Below are 6,812 nucleotides of genomic sequence, written 5' to 3' on the forward strand. Positions count from 1 at the left end.
TATATTAATATTATATTATATATAATATAGTTAATATATATCTATAATAATATATATATATCTACATGTATATATATATAATTATATATATATATATATATATATATATATATATAAAATATATATATATACTATATTATGTATATATTATATCTATATATATATGTATTATATATAATATATATACATATATATTATATATATATATATATATATTATAATAAGTATATTAAATAAAAAAAAAAACAAAAAAAATAGATTTATTGTATAAACTAATTCAAATTTAAACATTCATCTCATTTAATGAATAGTTTTGAAAACTGTAAGTCTCATTAAATAAATCTAGTTTTGATTGTGGTTTCTTCCACAGATCAACAAAGGTTTTAATTCATATAAGTATTTTTTGTTTTTTTGTATTATATATATATATATATAAATTTTTTTTTTTCTTTTTTTCTTTTTTTTTAAAAAAACCCCCCAAAACCCCTTTTGTTTTTTTGTTTTATCCATATAATAAATATCTATATAATATGCATAATTTTATGCATATCTTTTGTTTTATTATATATATATATTTATTTTATATTATATTATATATTATATATTATTAATATTTTTCTATAATCGTAAAATTGTATTATTTTAATATTATATATATATATATAATATATTATAATATATTTATTATTTATCACTGCACACACACACACCACACACACCACAACCACCACACACACACACACACACATATATATAATGCTATATAGGTAGCAATGGCACACAAAAATTGTGGGAAAGTTTCTTCTTTAACCAACTATCACCCCAATATTTTTGCTTTCATATAAAAAGTACTGACAAATACCTGCAATTTTGTGCATTCTTAATTGGACCCACTATCTAATTGGCTTTTAAATCCCCTTTATAAACTACTACTAAAGAAATCACAGATCAAGGTTTGTTCTCATACTTTTTCCTAAGATACATTTCTTTTCCTAAGTGAATGAATGCCTAGAATACCATATACAGCTGAATGCCCGTATGAGAAAACTGATTGTAAGAAAACAAAGTGTGATCATTGACAAAGTGAGGTCCTCTAGGAAAATTAAAAAAAAGCTTTTGCAAGATAGACACATTTTTGGATGGGATGGGGATGGGGAAAACAATTATTCCCTTTGACAGTTATAAACAAAATTTTACTCTCTTCGTTAGACCTAAGCTTCAATAAATATCACTGACCTTTCACACACACACACACACACACACACACACACACACCACACAACACACACACACACACACACCACACCACACACACACAAAACACACAAAAAAAAAAAAAAAAAAAAAAAAAAAAAAGGTTTAAAACCCCTGATTTATTTATCTTTGTGTAGATATAGACAAATATATATAATTAAAAAATATACACATGTATCTATACATGTATACATGGAATATATATGTATATACATATGTATATATTTAATTTCATGAAATGGAATGATCATTAGGCCGATCAGCCATGGTAACTCATTTCATATTTGGCGTTTTCAGGAGCACCAGTGATAGAGTATTTGTTAAACAGTGTTTCACCGTACTCTCGACTGTTTGAAAGAAAATTTATGCCAAGGATGCTCTGGAGGCCCCCCCAAAACGGAAAAAATAGCAAAAATTTTGAGAAACGGGAAAAGTAAGCACTTTTTAAGGTGGAGGAAAACGTTTTTTTAGGGAAAAGGGTATTTATAAAATAAGATATATATTTTTATAATATTTTAATATAATATTATATTTTATAATATACATATATATATATAAAATAATATCTAGAAAAAAATTTAAAAAACATATATATATATATTAATATATAAATATTTATTATATTTAATAATTTCAAAAAATATACATATATATATTATATATAATTTATGCCTATTGTATTTATATGTTTTTAATTATTTAAAATTTGTATAAATATACTATGTTTTATTGTATAATTTCTTCTATATTCCTATTTAATTGCATGTATTATTTACATATTTTTATAAATTATGTCATGTGTGGTGTTATGTGTATGTGTGTGACTGTGTGTGACATATGTGTGAGTGTTTTTTAAAGTGGTGTGTGTTTGGGGTGTAAGTGTGCTTAAGTGTGTATATGTGTAATAGTGTGTGGTTGTGTGTTACATTGTGATGTGTTGTAAAGTGTTGTGTGTGTGTTTTTTGTTGTGTGTTTTGGTGGTTGTTGGTGTGTGTGTGTGTGTGTGTGTGTGTGTGTTTTGTGTTTGTTTGTGTGTGTGGGTGTGTGTGTTGTGTGTGTGTGTGTTTTGTGTGTGTGTGTGTAATGTGTGTTCGTTTGTGTGATGTGTGTGCTACATGGTGTGTGCCTACATGTGTGTGTGCTACATGTGTGGGGCCCTAATGTGTGTGTGCTATATGTGTGTGTTTGTGTGGTGTGTGTGGGGTGGGGTGTGTGTTGTGGTGTGTTGTGGTTGTGTCTGTGTGGGTGGTTGTGTGTGTGTTGGTGTGTGTACATGTGTTGTGTGTGGTGTTACATGTGTGTGTTTAATTGTGTGTGTCAAATCTGTGTGCTACTGTGTGTGTCTACATGTGGTTGCTACATTGGGTGTTACAGGGTACTTTGGGGGCTTGTGTGTAATGTGTACATGTGTGTGTTACAGGGTGTGTGTATATGGTGTGGGTGGGTGTACAAGTGGTGGGATACATGTACTGGGGTGTGTGTACAAGTGTGTACATATCTGTGTAGTACATGTGTGTATCATGTGTTGCATGTGGTGTGTGTATTTGTATTATTTTGCACATGTTGTGTGTTCATTTTTTGCACATGTGTGCATATGTGTAAGGTATGCTGTGTGTGAATGTGTACATGTGTGATTTGAGCATGTAGGTATGTTATGGTTGTGTAGCACGTGTAGGCATACATGTGTGTGTGTACAGTGTAATGAGTGGTCAGACATTTAATGCATTTGTGCAGTGTGTGCTTTTGTGAGTGCATGTGTGTGATAGTGTGTGTTAGTGTGGGGTTTTGTATGTGTACATGTGGGTGTATGGTACATGTGTGTGTCATATGCTGTGAGAGTATATATTTTAAAATGTGAATGCATTGTGTGATGTGTGGAGATGTAGTGTGACATGTATGATATGTCTGTGTGTACATGGATGGCTAGTGTTATGTGTAGAGTGTGTGTAGTGTTAGTGTAGATGTGTGTGCTGTATGTCGTGTGTGCTCTAGTCAGTGTTGCTAATATGTACATGTGTGTGATATGACATGTGTGTATTATGTAGTACTAGTAGTATGTCATGCATATGCTAGTGTGTGTGTGTGTGTGTGGGGGTGGTGTGTGTTGTTTTTGTGGTGGGGTGTGTGTGTGTGTGTGTGTGTTGTGTGTGGTGTTGTGTTTGAGTGTAGTGTATATGAGTGTATGTGTATATGATGTATGTGTATATGATGTGTATGTGTATATGAGTGTAATTGTGTATATGAGTGTATGTGTATATGTGTGTATGTGTGTATATTTGTGCATGTGTGTGTGTGGGGGGGGGGGTGTTTGTCCATGTGTATATGTCTTTGTGTATGTACGTGTGTATGTGTATGTACGTGTGTGTGTGTGTGTGTGTGTGTGTGTGTGTGTGTGTGTGTGTGTGTGTGTGTGGGGGTGTGGTGTGTGTGGGTGTATATGTGTGTGTGTGCGTGTGTGTGTACATGTATGTGCATATGTGTACTTGTATGTGAGTGCACTTATGTGCACATGAATGTGAGTGTACATATGTGTCCGTACATGCTTCTGTGTACATGTGAGGGCACATATGTTTACATGTTTGTTTGTGTGTGCATGTAACTGCACATGTGTGTGTACAAATGTGTGTGTACATGTGTATACATGTGTGTGTGTGTATGTGTGTGTGTGTGTGTGTGTGTGTGTTGTGTGTGTGTGTGTGTGGGGTGTGTGTGTGTGGTGTGTTGTGTGTGTGTGTGTGTACATGTATATGTGAGTGCACTTATGTGCATATGTATGTGTGATTGTACATATGTGTACGTACATGATTCTGTGTACATGTGAGTGCACATATGTTTACATGTATGTTTGTGTGTGCATGTGAGTGCACATGTGCGTGTACAAATGTGTGTACATGTGTATACATGTGTGCTCAGGCTTGTGCACTTGTGTGTGTGTGGGTATATGTGTGTGTAAATGCGTGTGCACTTGTGTGCATGTATGCATGGTTAGTTGTAGTGGACCGCCTGTGTACGTGCCCCAGGGTTTCCCACATATTCTTTCGTTCCCCCCTTTTCCGATGAAGGCCGGCTTTCCCTCCTCGTTCAGGGAGGTGTCGCAGCCGCGAAGGCCCTGTTTTTATCCCGGGGGTGAGGATGCCCCTCAACGGTGAGGAAGCTGCGGCAAAGAAAACGGGAAGCCACCTGGAGCGACTCACCTGCGCGGCCTCGTCACCCGTCCTTAAGTTTTTTGCTTAACTATTGTGTTAGCTTTTATTTTAGTATCTTTTTAAAAAGCATTTTTACATCGTGTTTTAGACGACTCTTGGGAAAGAGACCCCCACACAGAAAATGAATTTGCAAGAAACTTTGATCTTTATTTACCTTATTATGTACATAATGTCTTTTTTTTTTACTTATTTTACTATTTTGTTTCGAAGAACTTTTATTCATTTATGAAATATTTTTAAAGTTATTTTAATTATTATATAAAAAAAATTTTAGTGTATAATGCAAATTTTTATGTAAAAATTTTTGAGAACCAAACTCAGTTTCGCGGGCCGAGGTTTACAAGGAAAAGTCCCCGGCCCCTTTAAGAGGGCAGATCGGTTCGAGTTCCAGGCCGGTCAAGTGCTGGACTGTGGTTGTGGTGCCCAAGATAGGTGGTCTCGGCAATAAGAGATAAGTGGTTAAGTTTTAAAGTGAGAAAGGCAGTTCTCGTTTTAATGTTTGTCTCGTGTCTTACTGTTTTTATGTCTATTTTTGTCTTTTTAGTTTAGTGTTTGTTTTACTGTGCCGTATTTCGTTTTGTCCTGTTTTATCTTTGTTTTACAACATAAATAGATAATATTAAAAATACCTTATGATAAGTCCCCGACTCTATGTAAGAAGGAAGGCTGAATAACGCCTAAAACATATTCTCTTATTTTAAAGCTAACGGCAAACAATCAAAACCCTAAAGTATAGATGAAGCATCTGTACACGCCCCTCCTCGGGTTTCAACCACGCTACCTCACTTCGGCCATTTGCACAACTACACTTTACACACATACATACGCACACCACTGTCGCTCCTTTCCACAATTCTTCAACATCGCATCCCCTTTAACAAACACTCGTTCCCGGACGTACCAATCGGGTGGTGGCATGACCTCATTTACACCCTCTAATGAGCCTGGGGACGTTGTAATTACACAACAATGTACATTGTGCTATGTAAATTTCGTATGGTGTCGTGGAGCACAGTAGTGTTTTACATGTGTGAGTATATTTTGTGTGGATGTGTATTTGTGGACAATGTATACGTTTCTAATTTTAATGTGTCTAGTGTGTGAGTGTGTGAGTGAGTGTGGTGTGTGAGGGGTGGTGAGTGGTGTGTGTGTGTGTTGTGTGTGTGTGTGGGGTGTGTGTGTGTGTATACATGTAAGTGGGTGTGTGTACAAACTGTGCCTTTTTTGAATGGATGTGGGGATGTGTTTTATAAGTTGGGCATCTGTATGTGTGTGTGTGTGTTGTGTGTGTGTGTGTGGGGTGTGTGTGTGTGTGTGTGTGTGTGTGTGTGTGTGTGTGTGGGGGTACATGTGTGTGAATGCATATGTGTACATGTGGCGTGAACATGTATGTGTATGTGTGTGTGTGAACGTGTATGTGACATGTGGTATGTGTATGTGTGTATTATATGTGTATGTATGTATGCTGTGTGTAGGCATGCACGTATGTAGGTATGCATGTGTCTACATGTGGTTGTGTGGTGTGGGTGTGTCTACATGTGTGTGTATGTGTTGTGTGCTGTGTGTGGGTAGTGTGTGCATTTGTGGTGCAAGTGTGTGTGATAGTGTGTGCTTTGTGAGTGCAAATCTGTGTGCATATGTACATGTGTCATATGTGTGTATACATGTTGTACATGTGGGTTTGTGTGTGTGTGTGGGGGGGGGGGGGTTATGTGTGGTTTTGTGTGTGTGGGGTGTTTGTGTGTGTGTGTGTGTGTGTGTGGTGTGTGTGGTGGGTGTTGTGGGTGGTGTTGTGTGTGTGTTTTGTGTTTTTGTGTGTTTTTGTGTTGTGTTTTGGTGTGCCGGGTTTTTGTGGTGTGTGTGTGTGGGGTGTGTGTGTGTGTGTGTGTGTGTGTGTGTGGTTGGTGTGTTTGGGGGTTGTGTGTGTGTGTGTGTTTTTTGTGTGTGTGTTTGGTGTGGTGTGTGGTGTGTGTGTGTGTGGTGTGTGTCGTGTTTGTGTACGTGGTTCCCTGTTGTGTACGGGGTGTGTGTGTGTGTGTGCGGTTGTGTACACGTGTTTGTGTCGTGCGTGTGTACGTGTTTGGGTTTTGTCCGTGTGAGTATACGTGTACGTGTTTGTGTACGTGTTGTGTACGTGTGTGTACGGTGTGTCGTGTGAGTATAGGGTCGTGTTTGTGTACGTGTGTTTTGTACGTTTGTGTGTACGTGTGTGTTGTGTGTGGTGTGTGTTGTGTGGGTGTGTGTGTGTGTCGTGTCGTGCTATGGGTGTCTGTGTTAATGGTTGTTTATTTGGTGTTGTTTTTGGTTTCGTGCATTTTGGGTTTCAAATTTTTAAATTCCGTTTTAAAACCA

This window comes from Penaeus monodon, chromosome 14 (genome assembly GCF_015228065.2).
Source record: "Penaeus monodon isolate SGIC_2016 chromosome 14, NSTDA_Pmon_1, whole genome shotgun sequence".
Taxonomy (NCBI): Eukaryota; Metazoa; Arthropoda; class Malacostraca; order Decapoda; family Penaeidae; genus Penaeus; species Penaeus monodon.